The following is a 25,203-nucleotide window of genomic DNA, read 5'->3' on the forward strand; positions in this document are numbered from 1 at the left end:
CGGTGTGCCGCTATGTTCCATCACTGGGGAGCCAAAGACGACCCGAACTGCCCCTGCGGCTACAGACAGACTATGACCCACATAGTCAAGGACTGCCACCTCTCCAGATTCAAAGGAGGTCTCGAAACTTGACATCAGGCTCAACCTGACGCTGTTGACTGGCTGGCTACAGAAAAAGGGCAAACTCTAGAAGAAGAAGCATCTGAAGCCTGGTGGCTGAAAAAGACTTAAGACAGAAAGCAGAGCAAATTGTCGACTAATCATAAACCTAAAGGCAAGAATATTGGAGATGAAGATTTGGGGTCTCCATTTTGGAAAAAGCTAGTAGGTCTATTTTAGGTCTATTAAGGCCCACGGATTTATTAGTTTTTGCCTGAGTCTGACAGCTAACACACAAATGGACCCAAGCTGTTGTCTGGGGAGACTGTGTCATAGTTGGAAGAGCCTCTATAAATTCTTGTAGGTATGTAAAGGATAAGTTTGAAATAGTAAGATTATGAATCTATTTCACATATGTAATGAATATGTCAAATATTTCATTCAGGCTGTTAATAAGGGAACCACTAAGATATGTTATAACCATTCCAAAGAGCATTTGAGAAGTTGAGAATGTATAGCAATGTTAAGATGTGATTATGGGGTTAGATACATATCCCAACTGGGTCATAAACCTTTCTCACAAGAGGTTATTCCAATGGGCAGTAATCATTTGCATTGTTATCAGACACAAATCTGCCAGCTAGTCTCTGCCCCTAGTGTGTTATAAAATGAATTCATTAATGGGAAGCTAACCTAATTAACACACACACACACAAAGCAAACCAGTAATCTCTCCATTGCTAAATTATAGAATACTTACTGAATTTCACTGTTATTGCTGCTGCTAGGAATTTCACTGCTCTGGATTGATTTTTTTTTTCCAGATAGAAAAAACAGACTGAAAGACAAAGAGACAGAAGAGATATGAAAAGACACACTATTACCAGGGCCTGGGGTTGAACCTACATCATGTGCAGGGCAAAACACACTCTCCAAGATGAGCTGTTGCATCATCTTCTTGACTCCAAAAATTACTTTCTTATAATATCCAGGGGTAGACATGAAGCTTCCTGGGCCAGTAGGGGGTGGGAGTGGGTGGGAGGGATGGGTCACAGTCTTTTGGTGGTGGGAATGGTGTTTATGTACACTCCTAGTAATGTGTAGTCATATAAATCACTAATTAATTAATATGAGGGGGAAAATTAATTGTATGTCTCGAAGTTTTTAAAACATAGACTGAGTCTTTTTAATATATAGGCTGTGTATTTGATATGCGGACTCTCTCAAAAGCCTAGACCAAGTAGATCAGAAGCAACCAATAGCACAGCTATATACAAGATACTGAATACTGTACAGCAAACCATAACAAAAGGACTTTTCAAAGTTAACCCAATTACCAAATAATGTGATGATAACATTAACCATCCATTGTCTTTTTGAACCCTAAGACATCAGGAACCTCACATCTCCACTATAAAGCCCCTACTTCCCCCAGTCCTGGAACCTTTGGATAGGGTCCACTTTCCTGTATGCCTCTCCAAATCCATATCAAATAATATTGCATCTGCCAATCGCAACCTAATCAACACAACGATTGCCACCTCAATATGCTTCACCTCAGACTGTGTCCAGAGACTTCACGTGTGGAATGACAACCCTTCAGCTTCATTACTCGGGTGAGACCTTTCCTTTCATAGTATTCTCTAATTCCATCCCAGGTGGTTCACTTTCTAACAAAGTCCCAAAACCTAGATATACACCAGTTTCTGTGAGAGAGAGCTTATGTTCACACGTATCCGTAAACTACTGCAAAATATATACCTGAAAGCAGAAGTACACTGGAGTTTGCAGTGAGTACCTCCGTAACACTTCCTCTCCACTATTCTAAGCTTTGGGTCCCTGATTGCTCAATAATTTGTTTGGCTTTGTATGTTAACTCTCTTTTCAATCACCAGGTTCCAGATGCCATCAGGATGCCAGCCAGGCTTCCCTGGACTGAAGACCCCACCTATATGCCCTGGAGCTCCGCTTCCCCAGAGACCCACCCCACTAGGGAAAGAGAGAGGCAGACTGGGAGTATGGACCGACCAGTCAACGCCCATGTTCAGCGGGGAAGCAATTACAGAAGCCAGACATTCTACCTTCTGCAACCTACAACGACCCTGGGTCCATGCTCCCAGAGGGATAGAGAATGGGAAAGCTATCAGGGGAGGGGGTGGGATAGGGAGATTGGGTGGTGGGAATTGTGTGGAGTTGTACCCCTCCTACCCTATGGATTTGTTAATTTATCCTTTCTTAAATAAAATAAATAAATAAATAAACACACCCTCCAAGATGAGCTGTTGCATCATCTTCTTGGCTCCAAAATTAATTTCTTATATCTAGTCTTCTTTATTTTATTCCCCCCCCACACACATACACACAAGTTTATTTGCAGATTGAGATCTTTGAGGAGAGTTAGATTAAGATAACACTTGACAATTTTGTTCTTTTAAAAAAAAATCCCCAGGTCTTTAGTGAACATTCCTTTGGGTATAAGTGAATAAATGGAGGAAGGGGGCAGTAAATGAAATGGGAAATGAGGACCCAAGAGGAATAAAATAAACAGACTAGTGACCCAGTGTTACTCAAGCTTCTCTGAGAGATGGAGTGTATCACCAGTTTACTTTTGTGTAGCAAGGCCTTCCAAAGTTCCATGGAAGCCTATCATAAAAATACCTACCACACTTCCACCAACATTTCAAAAATTGTAACCACTTTTCCTAAATGTCGACTGGGGTTATTCTGGTCTTTAAAATATTTGGTCAAGATTTAAAATATATATTAGTGATTGAATAATGATGAACAAGATTGTATGAGAACAGGGGTATAATTCCATACAGATCCCAACACCAAAGTTCTGTGTCCCATCCTCTCCACTGGAAGCTTTCTTATTCTTTATCCCTCTGGGAGTATGGACCAAAATTATTTTGGGGGGTGCAGAAGGTGGGAAGTATGGCTTCTGTAATTGCTTCTTTGCTGGACATAGATGTTGACAGGTGGATCCATGCCCCCAGCCTGTTTCTATCTTTCCCTAGTAGGGTAGGGCTCTGAAAAGGTGAAGCTCCAGGACACATTGCTGAAGTTTTCTGCCCAAGGAAGTCAGAATGGAATCCTAGCAGCATCTGCAACTTGGTGGCTAAAAGTCTATAAGATAGAAAGCAGAACAAATTGTTTAATAAACAGGAACCCAAAGGTGGAACAGATGAAATTAGAGGTCTTTTTGTGGGAAGAAGCTAGGAAGTCTATCTTAGATATATTTGTTCTTTAAAATTTTAAATCATATAGACTTGAGACTTTGTCCATTTTGAAATTCTGTGAGAAGTTCTGTGACTTGTCCCTCCTCTAAGATGTCTGTGAGTTCCTGATGCCTTATTGCCCTAAAGTCAGTTTTAGCTTTCCTTGTTCACCTCACACATATCTCACCTGTCTGTCTTCTACTTAGTCTCCCCAATAGAATACACTTTGCCAAAGTGAAGTGTCATGAAGGAAAGGGTGTATAGCCTACCAACCTATAAAACAGGTGTTAAACTGGACTTTGGTTTGAGGTTACTATGACTAAGGACAAAGCAAACATTTCATGTATCTACACATCTCAAAGCACAGACCCCACAGGTCTTAAAAAGGGGGCAGGTAGAAAACTGGTTTCCTAATTTGTAGCCATTGTCCCTTACAAAGGACAAAGGTGTTGAGACTGGAGAGGCTATGAGGGACTGTCTTGGAGATAATGTGCTGTTCTATCAAGATATCATCCCCAGAGCTGCACAGAGGAGGTGGAGTTGGGAGTTTCCCTGTCTACTAACAGGGTCAAAAGAAAAATCACTTGTGATATCTGACCTGGGGCCCCTAAATTTCTGAGGGCACAGAATTTGATGTCAGACTTTGGCCTGAAAAAAAATAATTCACATTCAAGGCCCTGTTGCAAGAGTCTGTAGCATCTGAATGGAGACTGAGTCTGGAGAAAGTGGCACTTCTGACATACGGAGGTGATGAAGATAATTCAGGGACTAGATATGTTATTGGGGAGGGAGAACTATGCTTCCTGGAGTTATCTTGTGGTAGGAGAAACTCCAATGACATTCATGGGGGCACAGTCAGGGACTGCAGTGGAGATGCCTTTGTCAACTCATCCAAGCTTCACTCAGCAAGGAAACTGTAAGACTTTTGAGAAGTATGGTGGTTCTCTTTGGCAGGTGAGATGGTTGGGATACAGAACTTCGCTGGTGGGTGTGGTCTGGAGTGTTACATTGTAGTCTTACAATCTTGTAACATACTATTAGTAATATATATATATAAGCTTTCATATGAAAGTTACACTCAGGAGAAGGAATCAATAGTAGGACCCCTTCTTACCTGCAAGGCACAAAACCTGGTGTTTCTAAGCCAATAATTGTTATCATTCTAGTTCCTTCTCTCTATGTTTTCCCTCATCTACTAGCAAATCCTTTGGAAGACAGAGGTAGTCCAGGGTAAAAAGTAGACTAGATAGGGAGAGGATAGGAGAGAAATAACTACCACACACCTCTAAGCTTAAGACAGGCCACATAGCTTTAGTTAGATGATGTTTTAACAATTGCTTTTGCATTAATGATTTTTATTTACTGAAAGGAGAAATATCTTTGTGGTTAAAAAATTCAGGACTTTGATAAACAAACAAATAAATAGATGGTTGCTGCTACAACAACAACAACAACAACAAAATGTCAGGACTTCGTATTGCCCGAGAGAGTTGAGAAGGGTTCGGGGACTTGCTTAAACATTTATCTTAGTATTTCTAAGTGGCAAGTGAGTACCTTTCACTAAGTTGCAATTTTAGGGCAATAGGAACACTCTCATTTGATAATCCTATTTTGTTTACCTAGAAAGAATCCTCAAAGTCACTGGAGAAAGCCTTGCTTAAATAATGTGGTCTTTACTCAACAGCAATTACAACTCTTTTTAAAAAAAGATTTTATTTATTTATGAGAAAGATAGGAGAAGAGAGAAAGGACCAGACATCACTCTGGCACATGTGCTGCTGGAGATTGAACTCGGGACCTCATGCTTGAAAGTCCAAAGCCCTATCGCCGCGCCGCCTCCCAGGCCACCATTTGTTACAACTCTTTATCCATAAAACTATGCAAACACAGTAAAGGTCTGTTTCTATATCTGGTCTGTAGCCAGTCACAAGTGAGTATGCACCCCTAGATTTATCATCTACTGGGTGAAATTAAATTACTTAGACATAAGCCTGAGGCAGAACCAAAAGAAGAAACGGTGGAGAGAGACTTCATCCTCTGCACACTTTTTTTTTTTTTAAATATAAAAGGCAGTTGACTATCATGTTTGTCCTTTGACGTTCAAGTAAAGAAAGACAGCTTGGGGGCCAGGTCATATACCAGGTAGAGCACACATGTTAACATGAACAAGGACCAAAATTTCAAGCTCCCCAGTCCCCACCTATAGAAGAGAAGCATCATGGGCAGTGAAGCAAGGCTGAAGGTCTCTCTCTCTCTTTCTCCTCCTCCTCCTCTTCCTCCTTCTTATCTCTCTCTCTCTCTCTCTCTCTCTTCCTGTCTCCTCCTTCCCCTTCAATTTCTGTCTGTCCGTATCCTAAATAAATAATATAAAAAAGTCACTAAGCACTGAACCCTAGTGATAACCCTGGTGGCAATATGAAGGAAGGAAGGAAGGAAGGAAGGAAGGAAGGAAGGAAGGAAGGAAGGAAGGAAGGAAAGATGGAAGGAATATAGAAAGACAGCTTGTCTGAAAAGGGTAACGATCTTAATGTTTGTATGTAAGGAACTCGAGCACTAATGATTTATAGATCACTTTAAATGTGCCTTTCCCTCCCATATGACTAATTAAGCTGAACCCTGTACATCCAGGAAGCTGCTTGGCACTTGCCAGTATCCAGCTGACCTGCTGGGTCTGATTATCCACCACCAGTTTATAGCAGTTGAATAGGCCGGCCGACTTCCAGGATTGTCTCAATTATCAAGATACCTCGTCACCTTTCTGGCCAAATTTTAACATCTCCGCATAATCCCTATAGAGAGCCTGCATTTTAAATTTGGCCTCATTTGGAGGGTTAGTAAAAACATTGGTTGCTTCCTCCTTAGGTGGCTAATGAAAGCCCCAGCAAGGACAATAGTCCAAATTACTTTCAAATCACTCCTATTTTTGTCAGTGCTAAAAATATTCTTTCACTTGTATTTTCTTCCGGACTTAACAGTGTCCTTTCCACAGTGAATGATTGAAAAATGAAAGGTTTGGCAGGACACCTTATTAGAAAGATAGTGCAACATTTAAGAAGATGTGTGAGAAAAATGCATCTTTGAATTATAAATAATGTATAATATGGCTGTATAATGTAGTGCACACTGCAAAACTATGTTCCCCCTCAGGGGGCGATTTTCTTCCACTTGTGGATTTCTGTTAAAGTCCTACACCCTAGCGGTGAGATGGATGGGCAGAGCTTTAATTGGGGCTCTCTGGTGATTAGCTGGATTGGCGGATGCTGTCAATCAACTTCTAAAGAAATTTTTGAGCCAATGATGAGGCTGCTCCTGGAGATGTTAGGTTTCCTCAGGGGTGATGCTAAACCTCCCAGTCACAGGGGAACCCTTAAGAGCTATGGAGCATAATCATCCAAGTGGCTGGCTGGCTTACCTAGCGATGTCCACACGCTACCTCAGGCTGGGGCAGCCCGGAAGGCTAATATAATAGTAAAGCGTACACTGGAGCCACATGATTTCATAAGCAAAGCTGGGGTACAAAACCCCTGACAACTTCTATTGCAGTGAAACTACAGTGCTTTGTGTTCTCTTATAGAGCATTTCTATAAGAAAAGGTACATGTCATGTCACTGAAATTCACTGATAAAAGGACATATTATTCTTTCCTGAGGAAAAGATACACAATTCACAAAACTTCCCCTTGCATGTAATATTTATTTTCATTTGAATAAAAAAGAAACTACTTTTGCATTAACATAAACAGTTTATAATAACAATCTCATGGATTTAAATTCTGGTGTTTAATTTTATTTAATAGTAATTCAAATAGAACTGTGCTAAATTTGTTTTGTCTTCATCCTTGAAATATGGTGACTAATGATGAAAAGTATTCTGTTGGTTTAAAAAGGACTGTTGTTGGGATGGGGAGGTCGGGTGGTAGGTAGCACAGCGGATAAAGCTCACTCATGGCGCAAAGCACAAGGACCGGCGTAAGGATCCTGTTGCGAGCTGCCAGCTCCCACCTGCAGGGGAGTCGCTTCACAGGCGGTGAAGCAGGTCTGCAGGTATCTGTCTTTCTCTCCCCCTCTCTGTCTTCTCTTCCTTGCTCAATTTCTCTCTCCTATCCAATAACAACAACATCAATAACAATAATAATAACCACCACAACAATAAAAAACAACAAGGGCAACAAAAGGGAAGAAAATAAATAAGAAGAATATTGTTTAAGACTGAAGAAACAGGTTAGTATCAGGGCACAGAATTTGTAGTCCCTGGTTCAAGCCTTAGCACTGTCACAAGCTGGAGCTGGTCTCTCTCTCTCTCTCTCTCTCTCTCTCTCTCACACACACACACACACACACACACACACACACACACATTCTAATCTGAAACATATTCTTTCTCATTAAAAAATCTTTAAATAACAATAAGACAAACATTTTTTAAAATTTATTAGTGACTTAATAACAACTAACAAGATTGTAGGATAAAAGGGGTTTTGTATTCCATACAGTTATACTCCATACAGAGTTCCATGGCTTATCCCCTCTGTTGGAAGCCTTCCTATTCTTTATGCTCTGGGAGCATGGACCAAAATCCTTCACGGTGTGAAGAAGGTGGAAGGTCTGGCTTTGTAATTGCTGCTCTACTGGACGTGGACGTCCGTGGGTGGATCCATACCCCTAACCTGTTTCTGTCTTTCCCTAGTGGGGTAGGGCTCTGGGGAGGTGAGGTTCCAAAATACACTGGTGAGGTCATCTGCCCAGGGAAGTCAGGATGGAATCATAGTAGCATCTGCAGCTTAGTGGCTGAAAGGTGGCAACATATAAAGCAGGACAAACTGTTGAATAATAAGGCAACCAAAGGTAAGAATAGAGCAGATGGAACTAAGGGTCTTCACATGGGAAGAAGCTAGAGAGTCTATTTTAGGTATGTTCCAAGGGGTCCATGACTTTGGTAAACATCTTTTAGACTGTGAAAACTACGGTCATTATTGGAGAGAACGGGGCATGGTGAGTAAGTGAAGGGGCATGGGCATCATGATGATAGGTGTGTTGAATTGTGTATATATAAGAAACAATAGTCCTGAAAACTTATAATTCTGTAAACCAATGTAAAATCACTAATAATAAAAACAAACTTCTGATTTCTCAAAGATACATGTGCTTACCATACAGCCTAGTAATTCCATTCTTTTTTTTTAAATCCCCCTCCCAAAGGAAAAATCCATTTCCACCCAAGCCTTGAGCATAAATGCTCAGAGTAGATTTATTTGTAGTAATTAAAAACTGGAAACAAACCTAACATCCAACAGTAGATGAATGAATAAACATGTAATGATACAACCTAATAATGGAATATTGTATTCAACAATAAAATAAGATGAACTTCCTGTATGCATGGAAAGGAATCTCAAGAACATAATGCTTAGTGATGTCTATGAAATTCTGGAATATGCACAATTTTTGAATACTTGATGCTGTATTTATTTTTTAATTTTTTAAATTTTTATTTATAAAAAGGAAACACTGACAAAAACTATAGGATAAGAGAGGTACAACTCCCATCAGTTCCCATCACCAGATCTCCGTATCCCATCCCCTCCCCTGATAGCTCTCCTATTCTTTATCCCTCTGGGAGTATGGACCCAGGGTCATTGTGGGATGCAGAAGGTGGAAGGTCTGGCTTCTGTAATTGCTTCCTTGCTGAACATGGGTGTTGACAGGTCGATCCATACTCCCAGCCTGTCTCTCTCTTTCCCTAGTGGGGCAGGGCTCTGACGAAGTGGGGCCCCAGGACATATTGGTGGGGTCATCTGCCCAGAGAAGGGCAGTTGACATCATGCTAGCATCTGGAACCTGGTGGCTGAAAAGAGAGTTAACATATAAAGCCAAAAAAATCATTGACTAACCATGAACCTAAAGGCTGGAATATTGCAGATAAAGATTTGGGGTTTTCCATTTTGTAGATAGTTAGTAAGCCTATTTTAGTTATATTCCAAAGGCCCATGACTATACTACTTTGTTTTTTGTTTTTGTTTTTTTCTGAGCCTGATATCTGATATGCAGGTGGATCCTAGCTGTTGTCTGAGATGATGTCATGCCTGGAAAAAGGATCAGAAAGCTGGATCAGGGAAGAGAGTAGCTCCGTAATATGGGAAAGGGGTGCAAATATTGTGGACTGGAATATGCACAGAAATCAGAATACTTGTTGCCCAGTAATCGCAGGTGGAGCTACTGACTGGGTAGAAACACACACACACACACACACATATGCACACATACACACACACAGACACACACACACAGACACAAATACATACACACACATATACACACACAGACAGACACACACACACATACACACACACATACATACACACGCACACACTGAGGTGATAGAAATTTTTTATATCTTGATTAAGGTGGTAGTTACATAGGTCTATGTATTTTCCAACTCAATAAAGTACATGTGGGCACTTTATTGCATATATATTATATCATAAAAACTTACATATTTTAAATTTTTTTATTATTTATTTTCTCTTTTGTTGCCCTTGTTGTTTTATTGCTGTAGTTATTATTATTGTTGTTATTGATGCCGTTGTTGTTAGATAGGACAGAGAGAAATGGAGAGAGGAGAGAAAGACAGAGAGGGGGAGAGAAAGACAGACACCTGCAGACCTGCTTCACCACCTGTGAAGCGCTTAACCCGCTGCGTTACTGCCCGACTCACAAAAACTTATATTTTTAAAAGCTGCATGCCATTTTATAGTGAGGTCCTTGAGAGGCCCACAGGAGGGCTTCTGATGATGTTCCTAATGGAAGTGAACAGTGATGGGGGAGAGACGGGTCTGTTAGAGGTCTAGGCCCATGTCTATGTGGGAATCCAAAGATTCCCTGACTAGGGCCCCACATGATGGAGTGGCCTGGTATTGACCAAAAAGGCCATCATTAAGTGAGAATTTTAGCTTGAATTCAAAGATATAAAGCAAGAAAAAAAGAATCGGTCCTTCTACCTCATGGCTATTAACCACAAATTCTACTTACTCCTAATCCTCAACTCTTTTTCCTCTTTACATTCCTGTCTAACTCACCTCCACTGCTTTAATTTAGTTTCAATGATCTCCCAATCGGTTTCCTTACCACTCTGATTTGAAGAAACCCATCCTCCACACCATTTTTTTTCCAGGTATCAGAAAGAAAACAAACAAGCAAACAAAAAACCTCAAGGTTTATGCTTGAGAGAAAGTCTGGGAACTTATAAAGAGAAAAGAAAGCCAAGTGGTGGAGTCGAGGAGGGCATAAGATAAGCTCAGTGCAGTTCTCTTATGCTTGTTTCTGGGCTTCTTAGGATTAAGATATGATCCTGAGTGAACTGGTTCCAGTACTCAGTGCTGTTGGTGTTTTATGTGCCCATTTTCTTCAGTGTGTTCACCGCTTCCTTGTCTTCCCCTAGGAACATTCTTCCCTGTCTGTATTAAAGGAATGATTTCCTTTCTGCTTGTCCCCTCACAATCTTTTCTGATTGCCCGAGAGGTTGACCATAGTGAATGGTTAAATGACAATTTGAGATTGACTTAAGCCATTGTAAAAGGTTTCTAAGAGCCTTCCTTGTTTTTCTAAGAGTGCCTTTTAGCAAGAGTCAGTATGGGACAGCATCCAGTGAGACTCCCCGTCAATCACACACGCGCCAGGAGAAGCTCAGGCCCAGCTCAGAGAATTCCACCTTATATTTCAAAAGAAGCCACTTGCTATAAAGTTTCTGGAGCTGGGGATGCCAGAGGAGACGCTAAAAATCAAACATGTGAACAGAAATCAAATTTGACTTTTGGTCCCAGGGGTGAGAGAGATGAAGAGGAAAGCTGACAGGTTCCTACTTGGCAAGGCCTCTGTGGAGTGTGAATGGGTGACTCAGAAATCCAAGTGGCACTTTCTCTCCATGGGCTGTCCTGTGAGCAAAGCCTAAACAGCTCCACCAGCGCATATGCTTCTGGGCCTGCTCACTGGAGTATTGACAGGCAGGCCCATCCTGCCACTCTGGATGGAGAATTTATTTGGGTGTGGGGGAGGGGTCAGACTTCTTTGGTTCCAATGACAACCGCCAATCTAGCTCAGCAGATTCGCCAAATCAAGCAGTGCATATTTTAGTAGAAAGGAGTCCTGGGACATAACTTTTCCTTTTAGAGGATCTTCTAGTCCTGGCTCTGACAATGGTAGACTGTGAGCTTGAACTTGACTAAGCCACTGAGTTCTTTGAAACTAGGAATTCCTTAACTAAAAATAACAGTAGGGGCAGGGCATGTGGTGGCACACCTACTTAAGCACACTGTTATAATTCTCAAGGATCAGGGTTCAAACCTCCAGTTCCTACCTGCTAGGGTGGAAGGAGACTTCATAAGTATAAAGCAGTGATGCAGGTTTCTCTCTCTCTCTCTCTTTCCCTACTTCTCCCTCTCTCTCTTCTTATCCTTACATCCCCTTCCCCTTTCAATTTCTCTTTGTCCAAATTGAAAAGAGAAATGTTAAAAAAGAAATGCTAAAAAGATAAATTAAATAAATGTTAATGAGTTATTAAAAAATAAAATAAAATGAGCCGATTGTTTTGTGGAACAGGTGGAGATATCAACAACGGTAATGTCAAAAGTTGATGATAACAGGTAGAAAGACCAGCTGAAAGAGTAATTCCTTAGAAAGCAGGTGACATTTGGACTGACTTTTGAGAAAACTGGAAGAATCAGGCAAGGGAGGAGACTATCACCCCCAAACAGCATTTTGTCAGGCAGCTGCAGAGAAGGAAGGGAAGAGACTTGATGAAGCCGTGTGGGGGTGAAGCAGTCAGTTTGAGACCACGAGTGTGGTGAGGAAGTTAGAGCTGCTCTGCATCTAGAATCAGCAGATGGTGCCCAGTGGAATGTGACCGGCCACAGTCAGTGGAGGCTGACGACTGATTTCTGCACTAGGTGACCTAGCAGAGGTGAGTTGAATGAAATAAGACACTCAAGGCTGGAAAGATGATGAATCCAATTTCTTTTTTTTTTTAATTATATTTATTTGTTTTCCCTTTTTAAATTTTTTTTTTATTTAAGAAAGGATTCATTAACAAAACCATAGAGTAGGAGGGGTACAATTCCACACAATTCCCACCACCCAATCTCCATATCCCACCCCCTCCCCTGATAGCTTTCCCATTCTCTATCCCTCTGGGAGCATGGACCCAGGGTCATTGAGGGTTGCAGAAGGTAGAAGGTCTGGCTTCTGTAATTGCTTCCACGCTGAACATGGGCGTTGACTGGTCAGTCCATACTCCCAGTCTGCCTCTCTCTTTCCCTAGTGGGGTGTGTCTCTGGGGAAACTGAGCTCCAGGACACATTGGTGGGGTCTTCAATCCAGGGAAGCCTGGCTGGCATCCTGATGGCATCTGGAACCTGGTGATTGAAAAGAGAGTTAACATACAAAGCCAAACAAATTATTGAGCAATCAGGGACCCAAAGCTTAGAATAGTGGAGAGGAAGTGTTAGGGAGGTACTCACTGCAAACTCTAGTGTACTTCTGCTTTCAGGTATATATTTTGCAGTAGTTTACGGATACGTGTGAACATAAGCTCTCTCTCACAGAAACTGGTGTATATCTAGGTTTTGGGACTTTGTTAGAAAGTGATACGTGTGAACATAAGCTCTCTCTCACAGAAACTGGTGTATATCTAGGTTTTGGGACTTTGTTAGAAAGTGAACCACCTGAGATGAAATTAGAGTGTACTATAAAAGGAAAGGTCTCACCCGAGTAATGAAGCTGAAGGGTTGTCATTCCACACGTGAAGTCTCTGGACACAGTCTGAGGTGAAGCATGTTGAGGTGGCAATTGTTGCATTGGTTAGGTTGTGATCGGCGGATGCAATATCATTTGGTATGGATTGGGAGAGGCATATGGGAAAGTGGGCCCTATCCAAGGGTTCCAGGACTGGGGGAAGTAGGGGCTCTATAGTGGAGATGTGAGGTTCCTGCTATCTTAGGGTTCAAAAAGACAATCGATAGTTAATGTTATCATCACATTATTTGGTAATTGGGTTAACTTTGAAAAGTCCTTTTGTTAGGGTTTGCTGTACAGTACCCAGTATCTTGTATATAGCTATGCTATTGGATGCTTCTAATCTACTTGGTCTAGGCTTTTGAGAGAGTCCACATATCAAATACACAGCCTATATATTAAAAAGATTCAGTTTGTGTTTTGAAAAACTTTGAGACATACAACTGATTTTCCCCCTCTCATATTAATTAACTACTGATTTATATGTCTACATTTTACTAGGAGTATACATAAACACCATTCCCACCACCAAAAGACTGTGACCCATCCCTCCCACCCACTCCCACCCCCCACTGGCCCAGGAAGCTGCATGTCTACCCCTCACCACAGGGTTTTTACTTTGGTGCCCTACTTACAATTTGGTCAGGTCCTGCTTTTAGTTTCCCTTTCAGATCTTCTTAGTCAACTTCTGTTGATGAGTGGGATCATCCCATACTCATCTTTATCTTTCTGACTTAGCTCACTTAACATAATTCCTTCTAGCTCTGTCCAAGATGGGTCAGAGAAGGTGGGTTCATTGTTCTTGATAGCTGCATAGTATTCCATTGTGTATATATACCACAGCTTTCTCAGCCACTCTTCTGTTGTTGGGCATCTGGATTGATTACAGGTTTTAGCTAATATGAATTGTGCTGCTATGAACATAGGAGTACACACCACTTTTTGGTTGGGTGTTATGGAGTCCTTGGGGTATAACCCCAGGAGAGGCATTACTGGATCATATGGAAGGTCCATGTCTAGCCTTCCGAGAGTTTTCCAGACTGCTCTCCACAGAGGCTGGACCAATTTACATTCCCACCAGCAATGTAAAAGGGTTCCTCCGTCCCCACAGCCTCTCCAGCATTTGTTGCTGCTGTCCTTTTTGGTGTATGCCATTCTTACAGGAGTGAGGTGGTATCTTAGTGTTGTCTGAATTTGCATTTCTTTGACAATCAGTGACCTAGAGCAGTTTTTCATATGTTTGTTAGCCTTTTGGATCTCCTCTGAGGTGAATGTTTTGCTCATATCCTCTGCCCATTTTTGGATGGGGTCATTTGCTTTTTTGGTGCTAAGTTTGCTGAGCTCTTTATATATTTTGGTGATTAGTTTCTTGTCTGATGTCTGGCATGTGAAGATCTTCTCCCATTCTGTGAGGGGTCTCTCTGTTTGTTTAATAGTTTCTTTGGCTGTGCAGAAGCTTTTCAATTTGATGTAGTCCCATTGGTTTGTTTCTGCTTTAGTCTTCCTTGCAATTGGGTTTGATTCATCAAAGATGTCCTTGAGGTGTAGGTGGGAAAGTGTTTTACCAATGTTTTCCTCTAAGTATTTGATTGTTTCTGGTCTGACATCTAGGTCTTTGATCCATTTGGAGTTGATTTTTGTTTCTGGTGAGATAAAGTGGTTCAATTTCATTCTTCTGCATGTTACAACCCAGTTTTCCCAGCACCATTTATTGAAGAGAGCCTCCTTTTTCCATTTAATCCTTTGGGCCCCCTTATCAAAGATTAGATGTCCATAGGTGTGGGGATTTATTTCTGGGTTTTCAATTCTGTTCCACTGGTCTGTGTGCCTATTTTTGTTCCAGTACCATGCTGTTTTGATGATGATGGCTTTATAATATAGTTTAAGGTCTGGGAGTGTGATGCCTTCATTTCTGTTTCTTTTCCTCAAGATGGTTTTGGCAATTCTAGGTGTTTTCAGGTTCCAGATAAATGATTGTAGTGTTTGTTCTATTCTCTTAAAGAAGCTTGGTGGAACTTTGTTGGGTATTGCATTAAATTTGTGTATGGCTCTGGGGAGAATATTCATTTTGATGATATTTATTCTTCCAATCCATGAGCATGGGATATCTTTCCATTTCTTGGTATCAGTTTCTATTTCCTTGTTTAGTGATTCATAGTTTTCAGCATACAAGTCTTTCACTTCTTTGGTCAACTTTATTCCTAGGTATTTGATTGATTTTGCTGCAACAGTAAATGGGAGTGATTTCTGGATGTCTTCTTATTCTTCAGATTTAGTGTTTGCATAAAGAAATGCCACTGATTTTTGTACATTGATTTTGTAGCCTGATACCTTGCTATATTGCCTAATAACTTCCAGTAATTTTCTGCTGGATTCTTTAGGTCTTTCTATGTATACTATCATATCATCTGCAAATAGTGAGAGCTTGACTTCCTCCCTTCCAATCTGTATTCCTTTGATTTCTTTCTCTTGCCTGATTGCTATGGCAAGAGCTTCCAATACTATGTTGAAGAGTAACGGTGACAGTGGACAGCCCTGTCTAGTCCCCGATCTGAGGGGGAATGCTTTCAGCTTCTGTCCATTGAGTATGATGTTGGCTGTAGGTTTGCTATATATAGACTTCACTATCTTGAGGAATTTCCCATCTATTCCCATTTTTTGTAGAGTTTTGAGCATGAATGGGTGAATCCAATTTCTGATCTGTTGAAATGATAGTGTCTGTAGTTCCACCAACTGGTAAGTCCAGTTGACAGCTGAGTAAACAAAAGCTCTGGGGAGTGCTTGAAGCCAGAGATGGTGGACATGGGTGTCCTCAGGAGCTTAAGTCGATCTAGATAAATTTTATAGAGATAGAAATATTATATATATATATATGGAGAGAGAGAGAGAGAGAGAGAGAGAGAGGAGGAGGAGGAAAGAGAGCACAACACTGAAGCTTCCTCCAACACAGAGGAGGCTGGGCTCAAACTTCCCAAGTGAGCCATTTTATCTGCCTGATCTTGATGACTTAAAAATTTTTGTTAGTGATTTAATGATGATGAACAAGATTGCAAGATAACAGGGGTACAATTCCATCCAGTTCTCACCATCAGAGTTCCATGTCCCATCCCCTTCGCTGGAAACTGCCCTATTCTTTATCCCTTTGGGGGTGTGGACCACAGTTCTTTACGGGGTGCAGAAGCTGGAAGGTTTGGCTTTAAGGTTCCTTAAGGCTTGGTGCTGGCGCACTCAGTAGGGCATGAGTGTGGTGTATGTGTTTTCTCTTGTTGCTGTATTACTATAAAGCTCATACACAGGGACCCAAGTTCAAACTCCTAGTTCTCACCTGAAGGAAGCTTCCCCAGTGATGGCGCAGTGCTGCAGACCATAGACCCTCGGGGTAGTCTTTCTCCCAAGATCCTTTTTTCTCTCAACTTCTACTTTGCACGTCGAAATAAAAAGTTTAGAAATCACACACCTGAACTCGCATCCTTTGGAAATTCTTTTTTCATTGGAGCTGCGACAGACCCAGAGGAACCCCACTTCCACTTGTGACCACGTGAGTCCCCCCAACAGTATGAGCTTAGTCTTCTGACTGGCCTCCAATTTTCACTCTCAATTCCTCCATTCCATTGTCGCACTGGCCTCGGGCAAGGTGATTTCTCTGTGCACGTGTACTAAAGTGGCCCACTTGACCTTCACAGCAGATGTAAAAAGCCTCAGTGTTGCCTTAAACCTGGAAAAGCTGAGCATCATGAACAGTAAGGAATGACAACCCCAAGACTTAACCTAAGCTCTGTAGGTGCCTATTCTTGTTGGTATTGAATACTTAAGCCTGTATATGGATGCTCTCTCCTAAACAAATACTGCAAGAAAGACGCACATAGGAAATTCTATCCTTGCTACAACTCTGTAAGGTAGACAGCTTACAGATGTGAACACTGTGGCATTAACTAAGTGTCTCCGACTCACACTACATGCCACCCATTCAAGATGTAGATACTGTCTCACCAGTCCATGTTGGGGTATGTGGTTCATTCTTTTAATTTTTACTTTTACTTTTAGGGACCATTGTAAAACTCCCACTTCAAGTTGTAGACATACTGTCTTTTCTTTTTAGTTCAGGTTTAAGCTTTTATAACTTGAATCCCGTTTTCCTTAAACTGTATGTCTGAGTGTGTGTCTGGGTGTGTGCTTTCCCTTGTTGCTGCGTCACTGTAAAGCTGATGGTGAATACGGGTGCATTATTTTAGAGTTCTGTAGTTCGGAATATAAATATGTGTCTGTGCGTGTGTGCGTGTGTGTGTGTGTGTGTGTGTGTGTGTGTGTGTGTGTGTACTTCAATGAATGAAGAAATTGATTGAGGACTGGTGAAATTCTGAATGTGTAGGGCTCTGGTGTGGTGTATTGTGTGTGTGTGTGTGTGTGTGTGTGTACTTCAATGACTGAAGAAATTGATTGAGGACTGGTGACATTCTGAATGTGTAGGGCTCTGGTGTGGTGTAGTGTGTGTGTGTGTGTGTGTGTGTGTGTGTGTGTGTCAGGGGGAAGAAACAGAATTAAAAGCTTTATCCTGAAAAGGCTCATGGACCCTTGCTCTACCCTGGAGGACTACTTCCAAGGAGTAACCATTTTTATTATTTCAGTGATTTTTTTTCCAGAATTTACTTTCAAATTTCTAAAAAAAATACATAAGTAGTTCCATTCCCTGATTTTGTTGTTGTTGTTTTTGCCACTTTAGGTCTATCTGTTAAATTTCCACTAGGGAGGAGTTAGCCCATTTCCTCCTCCTCTCTACTCTCACCCCTCCTCTCTGACTTCCCATTGAATCACATAACAACATTTGCCTAATTAATACTTAACATCAGGATCCTGAAAACAACATGTCTGTGCTCCTGGACTATGCAGGACTAAACGATGTGCACTTTTCTCCTTTTTAAAAGTATGGTTATTTATTATAAGAGAAAGAATGAGAGAAGAGGGAGAGAGGGGCCAGAGCACTGCACCACTCAGGCAGAGCTGGTGCCAGGGATTGAACCTACAACTTCTGGGGACTCAGGCATGAAAGCTGCTGTGTTCAAAGGCCAAGCCATCTTCCCAGATCTACTTTTTTTTTTTAGAGTGAGCAAATGCCTCTTTTTTTTTCCTGCCCACTTAGCTTTATGTGTCCAACATTTCCTCAAATACCACTTTATTTAATGTTGTTTTGTTATAATGTTGAGATAATAATTCCCAGCTAGGGTCAGTGACTGTGAAGTTTGTACATTCTCCTTACATCTGCATAGACATTTAGTTTCAAGGGCATATCTCAGTTGTATTGGTCTGAGTGGGTACGTGGTGGCCTCCAATGGGAAGACATCCTGAGGCTGGACAGTGGCACACCCAGTTAAGCACTCATATCAGCAAGGGCTCCCCACCTGCAGGAGTCTGCTTCATTGAGCCGTGAGGCAGGTCTGCAGGTGTTTTTCCTCTTCCCTTCTCTATTTCCCCTACCCTCTCAATTTATCTCTGTCCTGTCAAATAACATTTTAAAAAAGAAAAGAGAAAGAGAAAGAGGAAAAAAGAAAGGGGGAAAAATGGTTCCAGGATGGTGAATTCGTAGTGCAGGCACTGAGCCCCAGACACAACCCTGGTGTCACAAAAAAAAATTGTAGTTTGCAATAACTTAATTATTTCTTACTGTGTCTAGCAGTAATACCCCCCACACACACACACACTGAGCTAAGCTATAACATCCGTCTACTCAGAATTTTTTTTCTTTTCACGTTTTTGATGGCAACCAGACTTATCTCTGTAGCTTGGTGCTGGAACTATGAATCCAGTGCTCCTAGTGGCCATTTTTTTTCTTTCTATTCTTTTATCATTATTATTATTTGATAGGACAGAGAAAAAAAGGAAGGAAGAGGGAGAAAGACACCTGCAGATCTGCTTCACTTCACGGTGTGTGAAGCGCCCTCTACACCACCCCCTGTGGGTGTAGGGTGGAGGCTCAAACCCTGGTCTCCCACATAAGAAAGAGAAGGTGTGTATTCCTACAGCCACTCCCCTCCCAGAATATTAGACACAGAGAGTCCTTCATTAGTTTTATTCTGTTCTCATCATCCCTCAGTGACCCTGCCCCATCTTAAACATGACACTCTCTGGATCTACTTATGTTTACTATTCCTACTCCTTGAAGGGCGTAAGTCAACCACAAGAAGGGAATATGGTTGAATGTGTTCTGAAATTCATGACCCCGGCCCAGAACTTTGGTACACAGATGAGGTATCCAAGAAGTCCAGATAAGTTTTGAGGCTGGCTCTGCACCCTGCCCCATTGGCCAGGCTGCCAGGTTGCTGAGAGCCACTGGGTACTGGGTCCTGCCTCTCCCAGCTCTCTAACCTTCCTGCCTCATCTCTGCTGCCTTCTGGGTCCTGGGCATCCTTGGATCCCCACTGTTCTGGAGCCAATAACAAAAGAAGAAGGAAAAGGCTAAAATTAGAGTCAGTGATTTTGTTTGTTTGTTTATGGGGACTCACAAACTCTGGAAGGCTACTCTGAGAAACTCCTTTACACTTCTGACTCATTGGAAACAACATGATTACCATGGACTCAAAAAGTGGAAAGCGCAAGTCATCGAGGAAAAATGGTGTGAAAGTTAACATCTTGTTATGCTCTTATCTAGTAACTGATTGAATTTCTGAAAGCCCTTGAGGTGTTCCTGCTGGCAGCTATGAGGGAGGGTTCAAAGCAGAGAAACAGATCATGGGGTGGGGAGGATGCTTTTACTTCATGATTTTCTTCTCACACCTGGAGTTGTGGGGTGAGTGGGAAGGGCGTATAAACATTAGTGCAGTCCTGTTACCTGGCATGAGGACAAGATGTGGCTCAGTTATCAGTGGAGAATCAATTACAGAAGCCAGACCTTCCCAATGATTCTGGGTCCATACTCCCAGAGGGATAAAAAATAGGGAATTTTTCAAGGGAAGGGATTGGATATGGTGGGCATTGTGTGGAAATGTACCCCTCTTATCCTATGGTCTTGTCAGTATTTCCATTTTATAAATAAAATTTTTTTAAAGGGTAAGGCAGGGAAGACTATGGAAATGCTGAGATAGAGCCAAAACTCAGAGTGGTGTGGTTCTGCGTGGAAAGTGTGTCAAGAGCCTGGAGAAATTTCTGTCTGATTATGCTACCATCAAGGAAATCATCTATCTTTTTTTTTTTTCTGTTGTCTGTAGCATAACTGGAGACTAGAACAGGAAAGATGTTCCTGGGTTTTGTTTTTTCTTTCTTTCTTTTTTTTCTGAAAGAAATAGCCCTACCCCAATGACACGAAAAGAATTTGTGCTAGAGATTACCAATTTGTAAATGGAAATTAATATCCTAATTAGCAAGATAAGACAATCCATCTTATTGTAAATAGTGATACTTATGGATTTTGATATCCCCCCTGGGAACACCAGATTATTTAAAAGGAATAAATCAAAAGCATTCAAGCCCATGAAAAAATATCAGGAATACTCTGAGCTGACGTGCTCCTAAAACTGACAGTATTTTCAGCAAGGCTGTAAAACAATGGATAAAGTAAATTTTCAAAAAGATACACATTTATGATTTTTGACACTTCTCAGATGGAAAGTGTTCTCAGATTGGCTTTGAATATCAATATTGTCACCTAGACAGTTTTGTTGCGAGCAGACTGGAGACATTGGATAAAAAGATTAGTCTCACAAAACACGAGGAGATGAACACTGCATCTCGAATAAAAGCAAGGGTCTCTGAGGATGGAATCTAAACATTCAATAAACCTGAGCTCTGATAAAAATCTATATAATGGCCTTACTTTCCTACAGCTATTTAAAATGTGGAACCTGTTCTCACATGCATTAACTTACTTGATTCTCAAAAGTGTGTGTGTGTGTGTGTGTGTGTGTGTGTGCATGTGTGTGTGTGCATGTGTGTGTGTGTGCATGTGTGTTGATGGTGGTGGATGTGAAGAAATAAATTAGAGAGATGGGGAAAACTATCTTCCTATTATAGATGAGGAAGGAAGATTCACACTGACTCCCCAATATTGACAAGCTGTGTTATTTTATTTTTTTCCTTTTTTAGTAGTTTTTTTATTTAAGAAAGGAGACATTAACAAAACTGTAGGATAGGTTCCCCTTGTTGTATTTTTATTGTTGTTGTAATTATTATTGTTATTGATGTCGTCATTGTTAGATAGGACTGAGAGAAATAGAGAGAGGAGGGGAAGACGGGGAGAGAAAGACAGACACCTGCAGACCTGCTTCACCACTTGTGAAGTGACCCCCCTGCAGGTGGGGAGCCTGGGGCTTGAACTGGGATCCTTGAGCCGGTCCTTGCGCTTCTCGACACGTGCACTTAACCCGCTGTGCTACCGCCTAACTCCCAACAACCTGTGTTGTTTCTGGACAGACACATGCATGGACCTGGGGATGAAGGCAGGAAACTGATGACTTCATGTTCTGGAACTAAAGCATGAGCCACCGCACAGCAGGAAAATGACCTCTTTCTCTCCCATGACGATTGATTTAGGAAGAGCAGAACTACACATCCTGCTGCCATCATGACTGCGCCCAGGCCTGACAAACTGGCGAGGACTCTGCTGTCCAGAGTTCACAACCAGCACAACAGCCTTGAGTCAGGGCTTGTTGTGTGGACGACGGATCTTCCCATCTGAAGTCCCAAGCCAGCAGCCAAGCCTTTAAAATGTTGTTTCCACCCAGTGCCTTTTCTCAGGGCCAGTCCTTCCAAACACATATGGGTTGGAATAAACCCAGCCTTCAGTTAGATCATAAGAAAAGCATGCAGACTCGACAACAAGGTGACCCCTACTTGGAGAGTTAGCGGTGTCAAGTGCTACCTTTTCCCCCTTTTCTCCCCCCCCCCCCGCCTCCAGGGTTATCTCTGGGGCTCAGTGCCAGCATTATGAATCCACTGCTCCTTGTGGCCATTTTTCCCATTTTATTGGACAGGACAGAGAGAAATGGAGAGAGAAAGGGGAGATAGAGAGGGAAAGAGAAAAATACCTGCAGGCCTGCTCCACCACTCATCAAGCGTCCCCTCCCCACACCCCTGTAGGTGGGGAGAGGGGCTAGAACCTGGATTCTTGTTCGGGTCCTTGAGTTTCAAACCACGTGCAAATATTATTATTTTTTGCCATCAGGGTTATCACTGAGGCTCAGTGCTGGCATGGCTCCACTACTCCCAGTGGCCACTTTTTTTATAGAGGTTGAAACACAGAGATAGAGATGATAGAGATGGGGGCAGGGAGACTAGACAAGAAGAGAGACCCCTGCTGCACTGTTTCGCCACTCTTGAAGCTTTTCCCCCTGCAGGTAGAAATTGAGGCCTCAACTCAGGACCTTGCACACAGTTGTTCACTGCATCCATCAAAGGCTGCCCTTTGAAACTACGTGGATCATTTTGGCCCCAGTTCTTGGGATTAAATCAACTCAATTATAGGTGACCTCCTCCTGTCATACAGGTTAAAAAAAAAATGTCTGAAAGGTCAGGAACTCATAGGCTTAGAGAAGGTGGCTTTGGATGTCCAGTTCTTGAATTTTAAATCCCCTGTCAGGAACACTAGACCCTGTGGTAGGGTTGAGGAGACCCCACAAATAAACGGACGTGACTGCTCACAGGATGTCATACCCCCAGCACACACAGCCTCACCAGTCAGAATCTCAGGGAGGAAAGGACAGAACTTAATATGCCTGAAAGTCAGACACGGGTTCACAGACAGCAAAAACCTCCATGAAGAAAATCTTCATAAGCTTTAAAGGGAAAAGCAGCATGTAATAGTTCCTATTTTATATAGAAAGGGGGAATGAATGGCATGCACAAAACACACAAAAATAGAACAAAGATGTTAATATTTTTTTCCTGTTGACTGCATTATGATTCGAAAGCTTTTTTAAAATGTCTGCATTAGACGACCTCGCCAATGTGTCCTGAAACCCCACCTCTCCAGAGCCCTGCCCCACTAGGGAAAGATAGAAACAGCCTGGGGAGATGGATCCACCTGCCAGCATCCATGTCCGGTGGAGAAACAATTACAGAAGCCAGTTCTCCCATGTTCTGCATCCCATAAAGATCTTTGGTCCATACTCCCAGAGGGATAAGGAATAGGGAAGTTTCCAATGGGGGGATGGAGCATGGCACTCTAGTGGTGGGAATTGTGTGGATTTGTACCCCTGTTACCTGTGGAGTCCTTAACAGGTCAGAGAAGATACTGAACCGTGGTCATTTCATGTGAGAAAATAGTCTCCTCATCATTACCACAGATAAGTCTGCCATGTTTCTTTCAGTGTCTATCATCTTGAGAGATCACTCAACAGATGTATTTTATAGATGAGGACATGGAGTCCCAAAACATGAAACTAACTGGATACACACTCACAACCACTCAGTGAAAGAATTCTACTAAAATCGAATGTCCTCGCATCTTGTGATTCGCACTAATGATTCCATTATTCATTTGGGCCTGGGTAACAGCACAAAGGGAAGCAGGTTCTATTCATTGTATTTGAGACATATGTTGAAAAATTCATTTTATAAAATTAAGGCATAATGATAAAGATTTGTTATTTGAGAAATGATCAGAATATAAATATATGTTTATAACTGAAACAGTATTTTAGCCTCAAGGCAGCTTCCTAAGTAATATATCATGTAGAAAATATTTTCAAATCACAAGATAATCATTTTAAGTACAAGGTCCAACTAATCCACCTATACAATTCAACATTAGTATTTGAGTAAGTATGTACATACAAATACAGAGAAGTATTATATTTTCAATGACTAGAAAAGATCCCAAGTGATCTTTGTTTGTTTGTTTTAAGTTTCATTCTAGATTGAGGGGTTTAAAAGCATTTAACCCATAAACAATTGGAAATATAAGTGTGGAAACAATTCATTGTTCAAAATGTTAGTTCTTAACAAAGAACTGTATATTCATCTCTGGTTTTGAATAAAAGCAAAGCTATAAAAAAACATAACAAATCATAGCCATGTTATTTTGTTCAGTATGATTAATTATGTGAGTTAGTGATAAACTTGGATCCATAATGGTCTTGTTTCGGGGTAATACCTGCAGCAGGAGGGGAAAATGTCAATCTATTATTTTCTCTCTTTAAGTAAAGCCTTTAATTAGTGTATGCAAAAGCCATCAGGGGATTCAGCAGGCTTAGGGTGAAATGTTAACAAGAAACTGACCTGTCTGGATGCTAATAGCAGGCAATGAGGTCTCAGGGGCGTCATCTCAGAGCACACCAAGCTGAATCTTGATGTCCATATACCAAGTTGGGGTGGGGAGGGGGGTAAAGTACTGGCATCAGCCATTTCCGTCTTGTTTCCTGGGAACTGAATTTCACATTGCCTGTTAGTCACGTTTTAGAGTACAGAGTTAATTCTGCTATTTCTCCTTTATAGGAGAAACCAAAGGAGAAAGCCAAGGGACCTCTGTAAAATAAAGTAGAAATGCAGTGGCCCAAAATTCAGAATGTCAGGTGACATCAGAACTATCTATCAGTTAAATCAAGTTAAGGGGTCAACTGTGTAGTGAGCTGTAGATTAAGACTACGCTCTCTTATTAAACTGTAGTCTATATGGGTCTGTATGTATAAGGATATAAATGTAAGATATTATAAGCTGTTAGCTCAAGGACATTTTGATCAGTCCTAAAATAGATATAGCACCTTATAGCTATTATCTTATTTATTCTACTTTACTCCTCTAGATATATGTCACAAATTACCCTCCAAACTTTGAAGCTTAGAGCAATGAGCATTTTATAATCCCAAAGTAGCAAAATGTCAGGGACACAGAGTTTAGCTAGGTAACTCCGGCTCAGTCTTCTTCCTTCTTCCCTTCTTCCATAGAATTTGGATCAGGCTACTGTCTAGAGAGCTGTTGTCATTCAAACTTGACTTGGGCTGGAAATTCCTTTTTTTTTTTTTTTAGTTATTTAATAATGATTGACAAGATTATGAGATAAGAGGGGGTACAGTGCCCATCACCAGAGTTCCATATTCCATCCCCTCCATTGAAGCTTTCCTAGTCTTTATCCTTTTGGGAGTGTGGACCCAGGATCATTATGGGGTGCAGAAGGT

This window comes from Erinaceus europaeus, chromosome 10, assembly GCF_950295315.1.
Source record: "Erinaceus europaeus chromosome 10, mEriEur2.1, whole genome shotgun sequence".
NCBI lineage: Eukaryota > Metazoa > Chordata > Mammalia > Eulipotyphla > Erinaceidae > Erinaceus > Erinaceus europaeus.